We start from the raw sequence: 23177 nt of genomic DNA on the forward strand, positions 1-23177 counted from the left end.
GGCGCACCCCTGGGGAAAAATGGTGGGTGCTCAGCACCCACCAGCAGCCCCCCTATCACTTTCCCCTCACCCCCATCCCAGCACCTCCCACCCACCACGAACAGCTGTTTCGCATCATGCAGGCGGCTGGGAGGGACAGAGGAGGAGAGAGGACACGGCACGCTCGGGGGAGGTGGCATGACTGGGTGGGAAGAGGCGGGGTGCGGGTGGAGCAGGGACAGGAAGAGGCAGGGTGGGGCCTTGGGGGAAGGGCTGGAGTGGGGGGACGGTGCCTGGATCAGAGCCGGGGGTCCAGCACCCACCGGCACTTTGGAAAGTTGGCACCTGTGTCCACTAGTATCTGCTATTATAAACAAGCTGCTCTTAACACAAGTAGAATTCAAAGGGAAAAAGCAAGCAGCAGGCTCATTGTAAGTAACAACCAGATACATGTGCAGTCTAGTCCTATTGGGGCTTTCTAGCTGGCTTCAGGATTTGAAGCTGGATCAGATGAAAGTGCTGATTTCCAGAGAACAGCAACAACACTCGACACCCCTGCAAGTATGTGTAGAAGTGCAACTAGGCCACGAAGAGCCAGTGTGTACAGATACTCTGTCCTGATATGTAAGTGTGTGTGGGGCAAATATTTGCCTTTGTGTCATGAAACCAGACCCCATAATAGCTAAGTAATGTAACAGTGGCACTGCATGGATGCCAGTTACAGATCTTTTATTCATATCCTAGTCCTTGTTACAATCTCATTCAGCCTAACACCAAGTGAAGGCCTCAGCAGAGCATCACTATTGATGTTAGCTCGTCTTTGTAGCTGGAATTCTTTACTGCACTCACCACTGTGTCACAAGTATAATCTGTAAACTGACTTCAACGGGGTCCTGGTTTGCTATTCACTGGACCATGCTGCTTCTTGTTGCTCTGTACCATTTGAAAGTTTACAGGCTTTCCTGTGGTACACAAGGTTGGTTCCAGCTCTAAAAGGTCTTGAGACATGAAAATCAAGGCAGAATGGAAGCAGAGGGTAAAAGGTAAGATAGTAATCGGAATGACGTGATTCTAAGGTAACAGATCAATGCCAGCTCGGATGAATCAGCCTACTTGTGTACCTGCACCATTATTTACCTGTAGCACGAGGGTGCTGAGTACAGAGTAAGCCTCTCTTTGCTCAAGTCCTTTCAGATTGCTATGCACCATTGGAAAGCTAATATTTCCCAGCTACTTGCCAGTTGTAATGGGCAGGGACTGTCTCTTCCTATGTGTTCATACAGTGCCTGGCACAATAGGGCCCTGATCTCAGTGGGGGCCTTTAGGCACTTCTATACATAAGCTACTTCTCCTCCTCCTCCTACTAATAATAGTTTCAATTTTCCTTAATTAGTCAATGAGGTTGGAGGGATGAAGTCCTGGTTGTTCATGGGACATGACCTAAAGTGGTGAGTGGTCCATCTTACCAGGAAAATAGCTGGCCACTTCACAGGTGGGTCAGGATGCTTTCAGCACTACCCATCACTGTCCTGTACCCTCGCTTCCAGCTGTTTCATGTGTGTAAGAATCATAGAATCATAGAATATCAAGGTTGGAAGGGACCCCAGAAGGTCATCTAGTCCAACCCCCTGCTCAAAGCAGGACCAATTCCCAGTTAAATCATCCCAGCCAGGGCTTTGTCAAGCCTGACCTTAAAAACCTCTAAGGAAGGAGATTCTACCACCTCCCTAGGTAACGCATTCCAGTGTTTCACCACCCTCTTAGTGAAAAAGTTTTTCCTAATATCCAATCTAAACCTCCCCCACTGCAACTTGAGACCATTACTCCTCGTTCTGCCATCTGCTACCATTGAGAACAGCCTAGAGCCATCCTCTTTGGAACCCCCTTTCAGGTAGTTGAAAGCAGCTATCAAATCCCCCCTCATTCTTCTCTTCTGCAGGCTAAACAACCCCAGCTCCCTCAGCCTCTCCTCATAACTCATGTGTTCCAGTCCCCTAATAATTTTTGTTGCCCTTCGCTGGACTCTCTCCAATTTATCCACATCCTTCTTGAAGTGTGGGGCCCAAAACTGGACACAGTACTCCAGATGAGGCCTCACCAAGAGAGGGCACAGTTTGGCTTGTGAACTTCACAGCTGCAATAACCTGCCCTACTTTTTTTTGCATTGAAGATAAATGGTGTTGTGTGGCAGCAAAGAGCGACTCCACAGCTAAAGCTGTCTGGTTTTTAAGGGACACCACTGGAATCCCTAAGATGAGGCCTGCCATAAAACTGAGACCAACTGTTAAGGTGCCTGTCAATTTCTCTGCCTAACAAACCTTGACAGTGGAGCGTTAAAGGAGAAAAATCAGAAAAAGAAAGCTGTTACACGGTTCAGGTGTGAGATGCAGCACATTCCTGGATAAATTGACCTCAGAAGAGTTAGGTTCAGAAGCGCCGGGAAAGAGGGAAACCAGGTGGCCCTAGAATCCCTACGAAAATGATTGTGTATTCAGCGATGTAATTGTTGTGGTTTTTTCATTGTCTGTGTACTGCTCCGTTAAATCTCTCTGACCAGTTTGTAAAGCCTGGCAGCTTTTGAGTTCAGTCCACTGCAGATTGTCACAGAACAGACATACACATTGGGCCAGATCCTCAAGTAGCATAAACTGGCATAGCCCCATTTACTACAATTGAGCTATTGTGATTTGCACCAGCTAAGAACCTGGCCCATTGTGTGCTCGCTCACAGAGACTTTACTTTTGTTCTCTCTTAGCTATAGTGGATCCCACTATCAGGCACTAAACAAGCTGCCTTCTCTGAGTTGTCAGTCCCTGCCACCCTGCAACGTGAATGCAGATTCACTGCATTCATAGATTGACAGAGCACAGGGCCAGTTTTGCTCATCTAGTCTGATCTCGTCCATACCACAGGCCATATACCCTTTATTTCTAGGTTAAATATGTCTAGCTTCAACTTAAAGCCACTGGATCTTATTATACCTATGTCTGCTAGACTGAAGAGCTCTCCATTGTAAAATTCTGTTCCCCCTGTAGGTACAAATAGGCTGTGATCAAGTCACCCCTTAACCTTCTCTTTGTTATGCCCAATAGATTGAGCTCCTTGAGTGGATCAGAATAAATCTTATTTTCAAGCACTTTTAATAATTGATTATGGCTCCTCTCTGTACCCTGTCCAATTTTTTTGAATTGTGGATGCCAGACCTGGGCACAGGATTCAAGCAGCTGGCACACCGGTCCCAGATACAGAGGTAAAATAACCTCTGTACTCCTATTGAGAATCACCTGTTAATTAGCCCTTTTGGCATCAGTATCATACTGGGCCCTCATGTTCAGCCATGATGCCCAAGTCCTTTTCAGAGTCACGGCTTCCCAGGAGAGAGTCCCCCATCCTGTAAGTATGGCCCGCATTCTTTGTTCCTAGACACAGGACTTTACATTTTGCCGTATTTAAATACATGTGGTTGGTTTGCCCTCAGCCCACCCAATGATCCAAATGGAGGAAGAAGCAGAAGTCATTGGACTGCCATATCAATCTACGGCTTGTTTTATAATGAATGTGTTGGATGAAGCGTAGCCGACAGGGAAGAATTTTCCTGGATTTTATAAAAGACTTCAGTTGTTAAGCCTGAATTCACAGTGCCAAACTGTGCCCTCAGACCTGATTGCAATGCAACCCCTTTTCCATTCCTGGATTTGCTCAGGTCTAACCGGTTGGCTGTGTTGGCTCTGCAGGGCTAGCAGGAGTAAATGGCAATAAAAATCTTAATTTGGTCACTAAGAACATCAGACAAGCTTCTGAATACACTGAGGGAGCAGACCTATGGCCTTTTCTACATTAGGAAGTTATATAGGTAAAGTTAAAGGAGCCGCTGTCGTGTGAATGCAGTGATACCAGTATGAACGTGCTTATGAACGTACAGCTCATTCTCATACGGGAAGGGGAATAACCTATACTGGCATGAGGCATCTTGATACCAGGATAATTGCATCCGTGCTAGGGGTTGCACTGGTGTAACAACTGGTGTAACAACTCTACCACTACAATTCTACTTAATATTGATGCATTGTGTGTAGACCAGGCCTAAGAAGCGACCATTTTTACATTGTCACTTTTCAGAATGGAGCCATAATTCCAGAGTTTAATTTGTGCCAGGGCTGAGCCCCGACACCTCTGGGCTTGGCAATTCACAGCCCCGGCACCTCTGGGCTGGGCAATTCACAGCCCCAGCACTTCTTCCGTTACAAATTACGCCCTGTGCACTTCTGTGTGTTCACTCAGCTTCCGTTTCCTGGGAGCCTGCTTCCGCCAGCCCAGTCCAGCCTAACCTCCCGTGGACTTCCATGGGATTTTGACCTGTGAGAGAGTGGCAGGCTCTGGCCAACGTACCTAGAGCAAAAGATTGATCAAGAGAACAAGTGATGGGTAACTACAAAGGGATACATACAGTGAGTGGCAAGAGCAAAGCCTGAATGATTTATGTGTTTTCACCAGATCCCTGAGATGTATTTACATCCCCATCTTCCATTTCCTTATTTTCTTTATATTTTTAACAGTAGGAGGACCCACTGTCAATCGTACACACTGAGGGGACTTTGTCCAGAGCAACAGAGTTGATTTACAGGCTTGCCATTTGGCTGTGTGACTTCAAACATTTTGCTCTGAACGGAGAGACATATAATTTCCACACCACTGCCCTGAGGTGGAGTTACAGCTTTCTGATCATACTTAAACTATATGGCATGAAGTGTCCTCTCTCCACCTATCGATAAGGGCCTCAATTCAGGACAGCACTTAAGCTTGAGCTTCAGTCCCATGGAAGTTAATGGGACTGAAGAACAAGCTTAAAGTTAAACCCGTGGTTTGGGTGGGATTTTCCAAAACATTTATGAGTGCCCAGCACACAAGTCAGACTGAAAACCACACACTCAGTGCTTCCCTGACGACAGATGGCTTTGACGACGAATGCTGTCGTGGTGATTCCGAACGGGGCCGAGAGGGCACAGGCTGGCATGGCCTGACTATCACCAGAAATTTGGAACAGCCATGAAACTCATGATTTGTTAATTGTAGTAGCTGAGTAGCGCCTAGAGGTGTTAATCAAGTTTGGGACCCTACTGTGCCGGCCATTGTGAATTTACCATCTAAATAAGTCCCTGCCTCAAAGAATTTACTATCTAAATAAATTGAGTTACCAGGGTCACCCCAGATGAATGCCAATAAATCTATTCTGTCACACAAACACCACAGCATATCCTGAGTATTGCACATCTATTTTAGGGTACCAGGGTTCAGACCCCAATCACAGTGCTTAGCTCTACCTCTGACAGATACCCAAGGATAGCTTCTTCATACTTAGCTGGTCCTGACAATAATGTTTCAGTGAACAGAAGGAATGTTGCAGAGGATTTACAAAAATTATTGGGACTTCTTTTTGTGTCCTTCCACCTACATAGTCAGGTGGCCGTATCTACCATGAACCTAACTATGTGGAGCAGAGATGGAGCCATTGCAACCTCTGAAAATGACCAAAAATTATGTAAACTGTTCATAGAAATATCAAAACTTTATAGCCAGATGTCTTGAGCCCTTCCAGGACTAGAAGCAAGTGTTGTTTGCCACATAAATAATCTTGAGGTCCCACTGGGAGCTCCACTCTCAACCAGTATCAAGCTCCCATTTCTAGCCTTGCAGAAACAGGAGATATCAAAGTGATGTCGTATTTATATACAGAAAAGCTGGACTGGAGCCTGTCCAGGCTCACAATTCCAGGGGGCGGGGATGGAGAATTCCACATCTCAGGGAGAAGAAGGGTTTTCTGAGGCAAGTAGGTTTATAAACACTGGCAGCTGCTCAGAGCTTTGGCTCAAGACTTGAATTGTAGGGGATAGCTGGGGGTCCGATGTACCCCCATTGCTCTGGAGCAGCCATCTTGTGCTCCAGAAGGAAAGCTTTTATTAAAATAAATCAGTACATGAATAAATAAAGTCCACAGCCTTCTTGATTGCAAAGAAAATCTTCAGAATATGATCCCAATGTAAACTGACTGAATGAAGTAGGCCAGAGTGTGCAGACAGCCTGGAACGATAGCTCTGAAAGCTGTGTCTGGTCGCCTTCATCTCAATGAGGTGTTGGCTCACAAGCCCAACAACGATTAATTTAAATAGCAACATTCATTGTTAAGTATTTCACTGATGATCAAAGCACGTAAGATAGGAGAGGAAGGGGCGTATTATGAAGAGCTGCACAAGGAACCCTAAGTGAGGGGAGGGCTCCTGCCTCATACTGGGAATGAGGGGCGATCAACAGGTTATCTCAAGTGCTTATATACGAATGCACAAAGCCTTGGAAACAAGCAGGGAGAACTGGAGGTCCTGGTGATGTCAAGGAATTATGACGTGATTGGAATAACAGAGACTTGGTGGGATAACTCACATGACTGCAGTACTGTCATGGATGGTTATAAACTGTTCAGGAAGGACAGGCAGGGCAGAAAAGGTGGGGGAGTTGCATTATATGTAAGGGAGCAGTATGACTGCTCAGAGCTCCGGTACGAAACTGTAGAAAAACCTGAGTGTCTCTGGATTAAGTTTAGAAGTGTGAGCAACAAGAGTGATGTAGTGGTGGGAGTCTGCTATAGACCACCGGACCAGGGGGATGAGGTAGATGAGGCTTTCTTCCAGCAGCTCACGGAAGCTACTAGATCGCATGCCCTGATTCTCATGGGTGACTTTAATTTTCCTGATATCTGCTGGGAGAGCAATACAGCGCTGCATAGACAATCCAGGAAGTTTTTGGAAAGCGTAGGGGACAATTTCCTGGCGCAAGTGCTAGAGGAGCCAACTGGGGGGGCGCTTTTCTTGACCTGCTGCTCACAAACCGGGTAGAATTAGTGGGGGAAGCAAAAGTGGATGGGAATCTGGGAGGCAGTGACCATGAGTTGGTTGAGTTCAGGATCCTGACGCAGGGAAGAAAGGTAAGCAGCAGGATACGGACCCTGGACTTCAGGAAAGCAGACTTCGACTCTCTCAGGGAACGGATGGCCAGGATCCCCTGGGGGACTAACTTGAAGGGGAAAGGAGTCCAGGAGAGCTGGCTGTATTTCAAGGAATCCCTGTTGAGGTTACAGGGACAAACCATCCCAATGAGTCGAAAGAATAGTAAATATGGCAGGCGACCAGCTTGGCTTAATGGTGAAATCCTAGCGGATCTTAAACATAAAAAAGAAGCTTACAAGAAGTGGAAGGTTGGACATATGACCAGGGAAGAGTATAAAAATATTGCTCGGGCATGTAGGAATGATATCAGGAGGGCCAAATCGCACCTGGAGCTGCAGCTAGCAAGAGATGTCAAGAGTAACAAGAAGGGTTTCTTCAGGTATGTTGGCAACAAGAAGAAAGCCAAGGAAAGTGTGGGCCCCTTACTGAATGAGGGAGGCAACCTAGTGACAGAGGATGTGGAAAAAGCTAATGTACTCAATGCTTTTTTTGCCTCTGTTTTCACTAACAAGGTCAGCTCCCAGACTGCTGCGCTGGGCATCACAAAATGGGGAAGAGATGGCCAGCCCCCTGTGGAGATAGAGGTGGTTAGGGACTATTTAGAAAAGCTGGATGTGCACAAGTCCATGGGGACGGACGAGTTGCATCCGAGAGTGCTGAAGGAATTGGCGGCTGTGATTGCAGAGCCATTGGCCATTATCTTTGAAAACTCGTGGCGAATGGGGGAAGTCCTGGATGACTGGAAAAAGGCTAATGTAGTGCCAATCTTTAAAAAAGGGAAGAAGGAGGATCCTGGGAACTACAGGCCAGTCAGCCTGACCTCAGTCCCTGGAAAAATCATGGAGCAGGTCCTGAAAGAATCAATCCTGAAGCACTTGCATGAGAGGAAAGTGATCAGGAACAGCCAGCATGGATTCACCAAGGGAAGGTCATGCCTGACTAATCTAATTGCCTTTTATGATGAGATTACTGGTTCTGTGGATGAAGGGAAAGCAGTGGATGTATTGTTTCTTGACTTTAGCAAAGCTTTTGACACGGTCTCCCACAGTATTCTTGTCAGCAAGTTAAGGAAGTATGGGCTGGATGAATGCACTATAAGGTGGGTAGAAAGCTGGCTACATTGTCAGGCTCAACGGGTAGTGATCAATGGCTCCATGTCTAGTTGGCAGCCGGTATCAAGTGGAGTGCCCCAAGGGTCGGTCCTGGGGCTGGTTTTGTTCAATATCTTCATAAATGATCTGGAGGATGGTGTGGATTGCACTCTCAGCAAAATTTGCGGATGATACTAAACTGGGAGGAGTGGTAGATACGCTGGAGGGGAGGGATAGGATACAGAAGGACCTAGACAAATTGGAGGATTGGGCCAAAAGAAATCTGATGAGGTTCAATAAGGATAAGTGCAGGGTCCTGCACTTAGGATGGAAGAATCCAATGCACCGCTACAGACTAGGGACCGAATGGCTAGGCAGCAGTTCTGCGGAAAAGGACCTAGGGGTGACAGTGGACGAGAAGCTGGATATGAGTCAGCAGTGTGCCCTTGTTGCCAAGAAGGCCAATGGCATTTTGGGATGTATAAGTAGGGGCATAGCGAGCAGATCGAGGGACGTGATCGTTCCCCTCTATTCGACATTGGTGAGGCCTCATCTGGAGTACTGTGTCCAGTTTTGGGCCCCACACTACAAGAAGGATGTGGATAAATTGGAGAGAGTCCAGCGAAGGGCAACAAAAATGATTAGGGGTCTAGAACACATGACTTATGAGGAGAGGCTGAGGGAGCTGGGATTGTTTAGCCTGCAGAAGAGAAGAATGAGGGGGGATTTGATAGCTGCTTTCAACTACCTGAAAGGGGGTTCCAAAGAGGATGGCTCTAGACTGTTCTCAGTGGTAGCAGATGACAGAACGAGGAGTAATGGTCTCAAGTTGCAGTGGGGGAGGTTTAGATTGGATATTAGGAAAAACTTTTTCACTAAGAGGGTGGTGAAACACTGGAATGCGTTACCTAGGGAGGTGGTAGAATCTCCTTCCTTAGAGGTTTTTAAGGTCAGGCTTGACAAAGCCCTGGCTGGGATGATTTAACTGGGAATTGGTCCTGCTTTGAGCAGGGGGTTGGACTAGATGACCTTCTGGGGTCCCTTCCAACCCTGATATTCTATGATTCTATGATTCTAAGTGACAGCACGTTTTGGTGCCAGGAGTGGGTGGGATATGAGAAGGTAAGAAGGAACTAGTTTCAAAGAGCCTCACAGAGACCAGCAACACATCTTAGCCCCACAGAGGGAAAGCCGACCCCAATGGGGCATTGGAGCATCACCAGGAGGCAGCTGACCCCAAACAGCACAGAAGAGCTTATGTGTGTATGCGACCATCAGTGGGGTGAAGCCAAGCTCAAGGGGTCCAGTGGCTCAGTACAGCATTCCTGATCCCATTTTGAACACCTCCTATGAGTGGCATCTCATGTGGGCGGAGCTTTGGAAGAGTTCTGCTGTCCCCGATGGTTTCACTGTGCCACTGGTAGGGCTGGTTATACCGAACCTCCAACTTACAGCCAAGTTGTTCTGCTAAAGTAAGTCTGCATTGGACGAGCCACTGTGTAGATGGGGCAGGATGGAACCAGGGTCTGCTGCTGGAATAAATAACCTTTTCCTCTGTCATCTACTCAAATGTGTTCAGTAGAGACCAAAAATCTGTACTACCGGATAGCTGTATTAAATTAAATAAGTTTAGAGAGATGGGGTGGTGGTGATGGTGTGAGGTATTATCTTTTATTGGACCAACTTTTCTTGGTGAGAGAGACCAGCTTTCAAGCTACACAGAGTGCTTCTTCAGGTCTGGGAAAAGTACTCCGAGTGTCACAGCTACATATAAGGTTGAACGGGTAGTTTAACATAAGTAGTTAGCACATATTGTAAGGGGCCATTCAAAGTGAAGTGGAAACCTTGACTAGCTGCATTAAATGAAATGAGTTTAGGGAGAGAAGGTGGGCGAGGTCATATCTTTCATTGGACCAACTTCTGTTGTGAGAGAGACAAACTTTGAAGCTACACAGAGCCTCTTCCCCTTGAATGGCCCCTTACATTATGTGCTAACTACTTATGCTGAACTACCTGTTGGAGCTTGTATTTAGCTGTGACACCCTGTCTTTGAGCACTTTTCCCAGACCTGAAAAATGGCTCTGTGTAGTTTGAAAGCTTGTCTCGCTCACCAACAGAAGTTGGTCAAATAAAAAATAAAAACACCTCATCCACTTTGTCTCTCTAATATCCTGGGACCAACAAAGTACAACTACAACTACAGCAACCCTGCATACATGAAATGAGTTTGGCAGTTTCAGTCCATTGTCAGTGGCCACTTATCAAAATACCACCACTCACGACAGCACCATGACTGGTGGCTTCAGCAGAGAGACTGAGGACTATAAAAGGGCTAGAGCGACTTAGCTGCCCTCTCGTCACTAGAGACACTACCTGCAGAACAGGATGAAAGCACGTTGGTGATGCAGTGATGGCAAAACTCACCCAGCTGCTACGTGTTCTGTGGAAAGACAGATGGCATCAGTCTCTAGACTGTTGCCTTCACCAGCACTAAGTTCATCTGGAAGAAGCAAAGGGGCTTTATACAGCCTCATGCTTTGCAGGTTTATATTCGGCACCACTCCAAATTTGCTACAGAATAATATATATAGATATATATAGATATTCCATAGCTTACCAGAGGTCACTTTTTCAAACATCACATATGGTCATTGGTTAAGTATTTCATTACAGAGCAGATAAAAGCCCCAGCTGTCTCCAGTGGTTAGCATTGCCATGTTTTATTTATTACTTTTTGTACCTATTCATCATGAAGGACACCTGGGTGTCCTTTCGTTAACCTCCAGTTGAGTTCACTTTTGGATGGCAACTTAAGATGGTGATAGAAAAATGAATAAATAAATACATACAGACATAAATAAATAAAATAAAAATTTAAAGGCCCTGAAAACATTTATTAGATCACTTTTCTTTCTTTCTTTTCACAAAGAGGAGGAGGGGCATGCAGTTTTCACAGGGGAAAAGCATAAAACAGTGACCACTGAACATTTATATGAATAATGACAAGATTGCAGTTAGACCAACTAGGATAATTAGGACAAAGGCTTTCCATCGTCATACTTCAGGACATAAATTTATCAGCAACTGGCGTAAGGACCATCGGACTGCAATTGCTAAGTCCCTAAATTACTTTTGAGAGAGAAGCAGGTAGGGTTTTATAATTACCCTCCTATTTGAGCAGCATGGATCTCCCATTATGCAACACAAAACCACATGAAATTCATCTTGTTCCATTGCAAAATACGGACCCCCAACCCAGACTGACTGAAAGGTTTAACATTTTGACTGAGCCCAGAATGCCAAGCGACTGCTTAAAGCAGAAAACACAGGAGGGCTAATGGCTTTGCAGGGCTTCAGAATGAAACCAAGTGAACCGGGGGTGCTGGAACAATTTATATAGTGGGGGTGCTGAGAGCCATTGAGCCAAACTATAAACCTTGTATAGGATGGAAACTACTTCAAGCCAGAGGGGGCAGCAGTACCCCCACACCTCAAGTTCTAGCACCTATGAAGTGAACTGCTCTTTCAGCTTGAGGTAGGCCTGGGTCAGAACCTCAGGTCCCAATGCCCCTGAAAAATGGAGTAATTTGGAGCTGGCTGGAATGTCACAGATGATCCCTATGTTTACAATGGAGCTGGATAAGAACCTCACATCCAAACACCCCTGAATTTTAGGGAAGTTTGGATCTGCATCCAAATTTAGGACACAATGGTACAAATTGAACAAGAGCTATGAGAGTGATTAAAGGATTAGAAAACATTCCTCATAGTGATAGATTCAAGGAGCTCCATTGATTTTGCTTAACAGAGGCCAGGTTAAGGGGTGACTTGACCACAGACTATACAAATCTACATGGGGAATGAGCATTTGATAATGAGCTCTTCAGTCTAGCAGACAAACAAGATCCAAGGGCTGGCAGTTGAAGCTACACAAATTCAGACTGGAAATCAGGTGTATATTTTTAGCAGTGAGGGTAATTAACCATGGAAACAATGTACTGTGTGTGATAGTAGATTTGCCATCACTAGCAATTTTTTAATTTAGACTGGACATTTGTTTTTTTTAAAAGATTTGCTCTTTTAAAAGTTTTTTTAAAAGATTTGTTCAAAAGGAATTGTTTTGGGGAAGTTCTCTGGCCTGTGTTATACAGGAGGTCAAACTAGATGATTACAACTGCCCCTTCTGGCCTTAGAATCTGTGAATAGTGAGTGACAGAACAGAGCCATCCAGCCCCAAAGGGAGCCTGGTAATACATCCCTTACTCCCCCCATACAGCTGGCAAATGCATAACAAAGATGGATCCAAGCTCCTGTTGCACCCCACCCTTCTCGTTCCATCTTTGGGTAGAAAGGAAGCAACCCGGCATACAGGTTGAAATTCCACCTGGCTATTACATGGGCTGCATCAATGTGGAAGTGCTCCCCACCCCCATGACAATGTACAACCAGGCAGAATCCAAACTAACCCCGTCTCTAAAATGGTCCAGACCAAAACCCTGGCTCCAAACTCCTCTTTCAACCGGGGGTGGGGGGATGGGAGAGAGGGGTTTAAGGTCCACATATGGCCCCTCTCTCTGGTGCTCAGGCCCAGCTCTAGCATCCAAGCCATAGGGGTTGTTCAAGTCCCCAGGTTTGAAGCAAAATGTAAGGGGTGCAAACTGTGGTGAAGCAAGCCAAAGACAAGATTTAGTATTGTGGTTATTACAGTAGCACGAAGAGCTGTCCTGAAGATCTTACAGTCTGAGAAAAGGTGCAACAAGTGAGCATAGGACAGCTGGAAGGGGAGGTGAAGGAGGGGGAAGGTAACAGCAATAGGACCATGCAGTTGCGTACATTAGCTCAACTTCAATGGAGCTATGGCTGAGGATCTGGCCCTTTTTGATTAAAGTGGGTCATTGAGCCTTGTTTGAGGCACCCATCATTGAATCATGGAAATGTAGGAGTGGGAAAGACCTTCATAAGTCATCTAGTTCATTCCCCTGCACTATGGCAGGACTATGTAAAACCTACACCATTCCTGACAGGTGTTTGTGTAACCTGTTCTTAAAGACCTCCAATGACAGAGATTTCACAACCTCCCTCATCAAGTGGCAGCATTTGTACTTTATTGGTAGCAGGATTGCCCAGTGTCTGAGAGCAGAGGTCCATTTCTGGCTGACTTCAGTACTGGTTAGAGCTAAGGAAGAGCTTCTCTTCTTAACCAATAAACATTGTGCTTGAACAGTAACAGCCAACTGGCTTGCAGGTTACTGGAGGAATCATACATGAGATGTTTCCATCAGCAGCATCAGCCTATGGACAAGGGCATGACTAATATTGTGCAGCTCTGTTCTTGGTTTTCTCTTAGTGCTAACAGCCTTAGGGCTAAAAGCTTTTGTCCTCTGTGCAGACTGCAGGATGGAGTGTAAATTGGCAAAGTTCCATTGGTGATGAGCTCCTTCACTACCTGAGAATTTAGTCCGTTATGTGCACAGAACATGGTGTTGCATTACAACATACCAGCCTCGCCCCAGATTGGCAGGAGCCTGCCACATTTGGGAAAGCTGGAGGCATGGTTTTAGAAGCAGGTAAAGTGAGCCTATTTTGTCAAACCCACTCAAACACCATTAAGACTTGAACTTGAATGTTATAGCACGAGCTGCATGTTCCACTTAAGAGATTAGCTTGTGGTGTCCCCGGGCCAGATTGCGCCCTGAGAACCATGCATCGCAGGGACCCATTGCATCTAAGTCTCACCTGGTTTCTACAGCTGCCTCCATGGCATGTTTCTCTCCCATCCTCTGAACAGCAGAGAGCTCTCAACAGGACAATAATCCAGTAGGATCTCTATGGAGACCTTCAAAATAATTGTCCATAGGTCATCAGAAAGTAAGGACTTTTAGTCCCTATTGAGATGGGCTAGATTCTATCTGATGACCTAGAGGGGAAAGATGCTGGATCCCCAAGTTACCCAGTTCAGTGTTCTGAACACAAACGTCAGATCTTATGAGATTTGTCCACCCCACTCCCCAAAGTTCTCAACCTCACCATCCCTGTGCAGAGCTAACACTCTAAGAAGAAAGTCCACTTTTTTCTTGCAAGAGGTGGAAGCATTCCTCACCCCAGAGGGAGCCAAATTCTGGCAGAATGTGGCACATGAGCAGGTGCCAGGAAATCCAGACACGGCAGAGGAAGAGGAATGAAAATTTTTTACCCAGATTCTGCCACTACCCAAAATTCAGTGAGGCTGTTCCACAAACCCTCTGCACCAGGAGCCACAAAGACAATTCCCGGGAAGGGATTAATGATCAGAGGGCTCATTCATACATTGTATGGGTACAACCCCTGCCCTACCATTGGTACATATGCACCCAATCACACACATACGTACACATTATTCCTACTTTAGGCCAGACAAATCTGCGTGAGCTAAAAGGAAGACTTTGACGGGCTATTGCTATTCAGAATACAGATACGTATTAATGCTGCTTCTGTAGAGTATTTGCCCACCCGTAACAGAACCATTAAAACACTGGTCCCGGGTACGTCCCAGAGGCTGTATGTTGCATTTGATGTCAAACAGTTTGGTTAACAATTGGCATTTCTGGCTTCCTGCGGGAGGCGGCCATTGTACTAAAAATGTAGGTCATTGCAACACTAGTAGCAGGGGGCCCAATGTCAAAGATGGTAAACTAGTTTCCCTTCAGCTTTAATACTGGCTGTACAATTAAAAATATAGCTTTGCTCTTCACTTTTGAAAAGCAATGTGGGTAGAGGAATACACAGGAGACTAGGACTCAGGAACTCCTAAACTCTCAGGGCTTGGCTACTATCAAGGTTCCTTCCCCACTCTGAACTCTGGGGTACAGATGTGGGGACCCGCATGAAAGACCCCCTAAGCTTATTTCTACCAGCTTAGGTTAAAAACTTCCCCAAGGCACAAAATTCTTGCCCTTGGACTAGGCTATGCTGCCACCACCAAGCGCTTTAACAAAGAACCAGGGAAAAGGACCACTTGGAGTTCCTCTTCCCCCAGCAATCCCCCCAAGCCCTTACACCTGCTTTCCTGGGGAGGCTTGAAAATAAACAAGTTGAGCACAGACCGGCTTGGGTTTCTTGGGACCCTAAGAACCCAATCAGATTCTTAAAAAACAGAACTTTATTAGAAGAACAAAACAAAGATAAAAGAAACTCTCTGTAAGATTAGAATAGAAGATAATCTCACAGTCAGTCAGATTCAAAACATAGAGAATCCCTCTAGGCAAAACCTTAAGTTACAAAAAGTCACAAAACAGGAATACACATTCCCTCCAGCACAGCGAATTTACTAGCCAAAACAAAGAAAACCTAACGCATTTTCTAGCTAGATTACTTACTAACTTTACGGGACTTGGAGGGCTTGCATCCTTGATCTGTTCCTGGCAAAAGTATCACACAGACAGACAGACAAAAGCCTTTCCCCCCACTGCAGATTTGAAAGTATCTTGTCCCCTCATTGGTCATTTTGGGTCAGGTGCCAGCGAGGCACCTTCTTAGCTTCTTAACCCTTCACAGGAGAAAGGATTTTGCCTCTGGCCAGGAGGGATTTTATAGCACTGTATACAGAAAGGTGGTTACCCCTCCCTTTATATTTATGATATCTACCCAGCAAGTTAGCGCACAGTAAGCCAGGGTGGGAATCAAGCCGCAATACATTTAAGCAGTACTCTGTGACTTTTACTGCACTGAGGCAGGGTCCACAGGACAAATTATTGCACGCAAGCTGATGCGCTGTTGATTCGCACCCTGGTTTGCTGCTCCCTAACTCTCCATGTAGACAAATAGCCCAGTTTCCTAGGAGTATTTGCTGTTCATTATTCATTGCTATGGGAACAGTCATTTTCATTATGTGGTATTTTCTCTCTTCCCTGATTGGATGAGAGGAACTGTAATAAAGAGGGGTAGTGAGGGGCAGGTCACTGGGTCTTTGAGTCACTCAGGAGAGGTTTGAGATGATTTGTGAGATGAAGAGGAATGCGCCAAAGCTGGTTTACATTAAAAACCCTCCTTTTGGGTCACTTAAGCCAGGTCCTGCCAGAGCCAGCACCACTAGGATAATTAGTCTATAATACTTAAACAGAGATCAGATTTGTTTGTCACATTCACACCAAGTAATTTCGTGTGTAGCTCCACTCACAAAGGGTGTAGCGAGATCCTTGTCTTCCATATTTGGTTGCATCTAGTCAGGAGGTCCACATGGTCCAACCCACCAAAGAGGAGATCACACACTTATCTGTCTCGTTTAACTGCATTACAGCCAGGGTTCTGGCCCAGGCTTTGGGGACGGAGTCCTTCCACATTGTGTTGAATAGCTCTAGTAAAGCACCGTGCAGCAATATTTAATTTCAAGTGTACTCGCTGAATAATACCGCTATCCATTTTTCTGTCACCTGTTACTATTCACCATGCTCATTGTCACAAGCCAATTAGCATAAGAATATAAGAATGGCCATACTGGGTCAGACCAAAGGTCCATCCAGCCCAGTATCCTCTCTACCGACAGTGGACAATGCCTGGTGTCCCAGAGGGAGCGAACCTAACAGGTAATGATCAAGTGATCTCTCTCCTGACATCCATCTCCACCCTCTGACAAACAGAGGCGAGGGACACCATTCCTTACCCATCCGGGCTAATAGCCATTAATGGACTTAGCCTCTATGAATTTATCCAGTTCTCTTTTAAACCCTGTTATAGTCCTAGCCTTCACAACCTCCTCAGGCAAGGAGTTCCACAGGCTGACTGTACACTGAGTGAAGAAGAACTTCCTTTTATTTGTTTTAAACCTGCTACCCATTAATTTCATTTGGTGGCCCCTAGTTCTTATATTATGGGAACAAGTAAATAACTTTTCCTTATTCACTTTCTCCACACCACTCATGATTTTATAGACCTCTATCCTATCCCCCCTTAGTCTCCTCTTTTCCAAGCTGAAAAGTCCTTGTCTCTTTAATCTCTCCTCATCTGGGACCCGTTCCAAACCCCTAATCATTTTAGTTGTCCTTTTTTGAACCTTTTCTAATGCCAGTATATCTTTTTTGAGATGAGGGGACCACATTTGTACACAGTATTCAAGATGTGGGCGTGCCATGGATTTATATAAAGGCAATAAGATATTCTCCGTCTTATTCTCTATCCCTTTTTTAATGATTCCTAACATCCCGTTTGCTTTTTTGACTGCCACTGCACACTGCGTGGACATCTTCAGAGAACTATTCACGATGACTCCAAGATCTTTCTCCTGATTAGTTGTAGCTGAATTAGTCCCCATCATATTGTATGTATAGTTGGGGTTATTTTTTCCAATGTGCATTACTTTACATTTATCCATTTTGAAGTTCTTCACAGCTTCCTTTGGTCTTAACTATCTTGAGCAGTTTAGTATCATCTGCAAACTTTGCCATCTACTGTTTACCTCTTTCTCCAAATCATTTATGAATAGGTTAAATAGGATTGGTCCTAGGACTGACCCTTGGGGAACACCACTAATTACCCCTCTTCATTCTGAAAATTTACCATTTATTCCTACCCTTTGTTCCCTGTCTTTTAACCAGTTCTCAATCCATGAAAGGATCTTCCCTCTTAATCCCATGATAACTTAATTTACGTAAGAGCCTTTGGTGAGGGACCTTGTCAAAGGCTTTCTGGAAATCTAAGTACATTATGTCCACTGGACCCCCCTTGTCCACATGTTGTTGACCCCCTCAAAGAACTCTAATAGATTAGTAAGACATCATCTCCCTTTACAGAAACCATGTTGACTTTTGCCCAACAATTTATGTTCTTCTATGGGTCTGACAATTTTAACATCTTTTGTTGCAACACCTGAGCATTACACCAACCAATTGTCATTAACAGGGTATTGTCAACACAATCTCAAGCAACCACGCCTGTTAGTAGCAGATCACAGCGATCTGTTGCAAATGAATTAAATCTTTGCTCTGGACAAACTGATTGGCAAAAAAGGTAGTTTATTCCTAAAATGGACTTTTCAATGAATTTTCAAATGGCTTGAACTGTTGCAATCCAAAACTCTATAGTGATTCATTGGTATTGTTAATAGTAGGGCCTAAAGTCCCTAACCAAGATTGGAGCCCCATTGTGTTAGGTGCTGTACATACACATAGTAAAAGACAGTCCCTTGCCCTGGGGAGTTTATAGTCTAAATAGACAAGACAGACAAAGGATAGGAAGAGAGGCAGTACCACTGATCCCTATGTTACAGATGGGGCTCAGAGGCACAGAGAGATTCATGCCCAGATTTTGAAAGATATTTAGGCAACTCACTCCCATTGATTTCTAAATTTGGGCCTGCGCAACTTGCCCAAGGTCACACAATGGGTCTGTGCCCCCCTGGAAATTGATTCCAGATCATCTGCATCCCTGTCCAGAGCTTTAACCATAACACCATTGCCTATGTCATAGCACCTAGGTGTGCCTGATTGGTCATATTTAACCCAACTTCTCTGACATTGTGAACCAGGCTGTGGTCCCAGTTCTGCCCTCAGCTAATGAAGGGTGAAGTTCTATGGAGTTACATGCATGTAACTGATGGCAGAATTGGCCCCAGCCAGGGTATCTTAATAACACTTTGGGACAAAGTGGGACAAAGGCTACGAAGTCCATCTAGGTCTAGCTGCTGCCAAGCCCCATGGTGCTTTTTCATGGGCATATAGGATTGGAAAGGACCTCTTGGGTCATTGAATCCAGCCCCTTGCTATTCAAAAGGGTAAAAGTGGGCCCCACACTACAAGAAGGATGTGGAAAAATTGGAAAGAGTCCAGCAGAGGGCAACAAAAATGTTTAGGGGGCTGGAGCACATGACTTATGAGGAAAGGCTGAGGGAACAGGGATTATTTAGTCTGCAGAAGAGAAAAATAAGGGGGGATTTGATAGCTGCTTTCAAGTACCTGAAAGGGGGTTCCAAAGAGGATGGATCTAGACTGTTCTCAGTGGTAGCAGATGACAGAACAAGGAGCAATGGTCTCAAGTTGCAGTGGGGGAGGCTTAGGTTGGACATTAGGAAAAGCTTTTTCACTAGGAGGGTGGTGAAGCACTGGAATGGGTTACCTAGGGAGGTGGTGGAATCTCCTTCCTTAGAGGTTTTTAAGGTCAGGCTTGACAAAGCCCTGGCTGGGATGATTTAGTTCGGGATTGGTCCTGCTTTGAGCAGGGGGTTGGACTAGATGACCACCTAAGATCCCTTCCAATCCTGATATTCTATGATTTTATAACAGTGAGGTGGCAAAATATGCAGATGACACAAAACTACTCAAGATAGTTAAGTCCAAAGCAGACTGAGAAGAGTTACAAGGGGATTATGATTAACACTCAAAACTGGGTGACTGGGCAACAAAATGGCAGATGAAATTTAATGTTGATAAATGCAAAATAATGCACATTGGAAAACATAATCCCAACTATACATACAAAATGATGGGTCTAAATTAGCTGTTACAACTCAAGAAAGAGATCTTGGAGTCATTGTGGATAGTTCTCTGAAAATATCCACTCAATGTGCAGTCGCAGGCAAAAAAGCTAACAGAATCTTGGGAATCAATAGGAAAGGGGTATATACTAAAACACAAAATATCATATTGCCTCTAGATAAATCCATGGTAAGCCCACATCTTGAATACTGCATGCAGATCTGCTCACCCCATCTCAAAAACGATATATTAGAATTGGAAAAGGTACAGAAAAGGGCAACAAAAATGGTTAGGGGTCTGGAACAGCTTCTAGATGAGGAGAGATTAATAAGATTGATACTTTTCATCTTGGAAAAGAGGGGGTATATGATAGAGGTCTATAAAATCATGACTGGTGTGGAGAAAGTAAACAAGGAAATGTTATTTACTCCTTCTCATATCATAATAACTAGGGGTCACCAAATGAAATTAATAGGCTGTAGGTTTAAAACAAGCAAAAGGAAGCATTTCTTCACACAATGCACAGTCAACCTGTGGAACTCTTTGCCAAAGGATGTTGTGAAGTCCAAGACTATAACAGAGTTCAAAAAAGAACTAGATGAATTCATGAAGGGTAGGTCCATCAATGGCTATTAGCCAGGATGGGCAGGGATGGTGTCCCTAGCCTCTGTTTGCCTGAAACTGGGACTAGGTGACAGGGGATGGATCACTTGATGATTACCTGTTGTGTTCATTCCCTCTGGGGCACCTGATATTGGCTACTGTTGGAAGACAGGATACTGGGCTAGATTGACATTTGGTCTGACCCAGTATGGCCAAGGTCACCTCATCCTATAATCCCATAACACATTTATCAATCTCTATCTTAAAACCATTTAAATTTCTTGCCCTCTCTTCTACTGGGAGGCTCCTCCAGAATCTTGTTCCACCGATGGTTAGAAAATTTCTTCTAATTTCCAGTCACCATTTATTCATGACTACTTGAGCTCCATTTGTTCTTAGCCTTCGCTTGGCCAGGCTAACACACCAAAGTCAGTCTCCTCCTCAGTTTTCCTTTTAGGGTTATCTCTAGTTACTCAAAACATTCATCGACACGGACAGTGTTGCTGTCTTTGGAAACTTGTTCCACACATTCATTATCCTCAGTGCAGAGAATCTCTTTGCAGTACTCCCACAAGGAATGGCTCGTTTGTTTTCACATTTTTTGACCCCTGTGATATGCGTTCAGTTAACATGTACTTGAAGAGTACAGCTTAAGGTATGCACCAAGCAAAGCATCAGTCTTCAATCTGAATTTCCCTAATGTCTGGGAGGAGAACGGACAGACCTCAAAATCGTCTGCAAAGAGAAACTGACCAACCCTAGTCATTTCTGCAGGGCAGTTAGCTCCATTTTTACAGTGGAAAACTGACTGGAAATATTTTGTTCTGTATTATGCTTTGTCTACCTGCACCTTGACAGTTCTTTTCCAATGGAGCGTTAGAAGCCAAACATTAGAAAAGTGTGTTACAAAATTTTGGGCCTAGTTATTGTAAGTTCTGTTTTCATTTTAGTTAAAAAATAAAATGGACAAATGACAAACTATTAATTCAGCATTAAGAAGGTAGGAAGTTCTTAAAGCAAAGGGCCCTAATAAAATAATAATAATAATAAATAATATTCTGTCGGTATACATTTGTTTTCTCTTCTTTTATACTTTTCGGGACAGGGACTATTTTTTTTTGTTCTGTGTTGTACAGCCCCTGGCACAATGGAGTTCTGGTCTATCACTGGGTTCCCAGGCAATAAAATAAGAAACAGGAATACTAAAGAATTATAAAGAGCTAAAACAAATGCCAGGAAACATGACAACATGCAGGCAGATCCATTCCTAAGCAGAGCATTTTTCAAAGTTTTCCTAGATGCATCAGCGGGTCTTTAATATAATGTTGTGAAATAGAGTTTATTTCTTGTAGTGAACAGAACTGATTCATCACAGGGAACATATGGCTTCCCATATGATTTAGCATTTGGGTCTCCACAATGTAACACATCATTGGAGTTAACAGTTGTGCCTGAGTTTTGCCATGCTAAGAGCTGTTACTTAGTTTGCCCTATTCCCACAGATCATTTTCCTTTTCTAAAAGTACATTGGTCTGCTTGTATACAGGAAATGTTCAATACTGCACCCTTCCATTTGAGAGGAGACTCTGTTTGGGCTAGATCGTCGGGCTCAACGGGTAGTGATCAATGGCTCCATTTGTAGTTGGCAGCCGGTATCAAGCGGAGTGCCCCAAGAGTTGGTCCTGGGGCCGTTTTGTTCAATGTCTTCAAAAATGATCTGGAGAATGGTGTGGATTGCACCCTCAGGAAGTTTGCAGAGGACACTAAACTGGGAGGAGTGGTAGATACGCTGGAGGGTAGGGATAGGATATAGAGAGACCTAGACAAATTAGAGGATTGGGCCAAAAGAAATCTGATGAGGTTCAACAAGGACAAGTGCAGAGTCCTGCACTTAGGATGGAAGAATCCCACGAACTGCTACAGACTTGGGACCGAATGGCTAGGCAGCAGTTCTGCAGAAAAGGACCTAGGGGTGACAGTGGACGAGAAGCTGGATATGAGTCAACAGTGTGCCCTTGTGGCCAAGAAGGCTAACGGCATTTTGGGCTGTATAAATAGGAACATTGCCAGCAGAACAAGGGACGTGATCATTCCCCTCTATTCGGCATTGGTAAGGCTTCATCTGGAGTACAGTGTCCAGTTTTGTGCTGCACACTACAAGGAGGATGTGGAAAAATTGGAAAGAGTCCAGCGGAGGGCAACAAAAATGATTAGCAAAAAGAACAGGAGTACTTGTGGCACCTTAGAGACTAACCCATTTATTTGAGCATAAGCTTTCGTGAGCTACAGCTCACTTCATTGGAGCTGTAGCTCACGAAAGCTTATACTCAAATAAATTGGTTAGTCTCTAAGGTGCCACAAGTACTCCTTTTCTTTTTGAGAATACAGACTAACACGGCTGTTACTCTGAAAAATGATTAGGGGGCTAGAGCACATGACTTATGAGGAGAGGCTGAGGGAACTGGGATTGTTTAGTCTGCAGAAGAGAAGAATGAGGGGGGATTTGATAGCTGCTTTCAACTATCTGAAGGGGGGTTCCAAAGAGGATGGACCTAGACTGTTCTCAGTGGTAGCAGATGACAGAACAAGGAGCAATTGTCTCAAGTTGCAGTGGGGGAGGCTTAGGTTGGCTATTAGGAAAACCTTTTTCACTAGGAGGGTGGTAAAGCACTGGAATGGATTACCTAGGGAGGTGGTGAAATCTCCTTCCTTAGAGGTTTTTAAGGTCAGGCTTGACAAAGCCTTGGCTGGGATGATTTAGTTGGGGATTGGTCCTGCTTTGAGCAGGGGGCTGGACTAGATGACCTCCTGAGGTCCCTTCCAACCCTGATAGTCTATGATTCTATTCTATGATACATGAGAAATTGGCCCCCTAACTGAGCTTCCAGGATTGGCTCCTTCAGTAATTAATGCTTGGACCACATGGTTGGCTGGACCTTTTGGAAAGTGTGTTTGAGCTGTGAAATAACTCATGTGAGCAGAAATCTTCTACATTTGAACATCTTGCCTTCCGGCTAATTCAGTAATTACGTGAAAACCACACTGTACCTCTACAGATGGCT

This window comes from Lepidochelys kempii, chromosome 2, assembly GCF_965140265.1.
Source record: "Lepidochelys kempii isolate rLepKem1 chromosome 2, rLepKem1.hap2, whole genome shotgun sequence".
NCBI classification, from domain to species: domain Eukaryota; kingdom Metazoa; phylum Chordata; order Testudines; family Cheloniidae; genus Lepidochelys; species Lepidochelys kempii.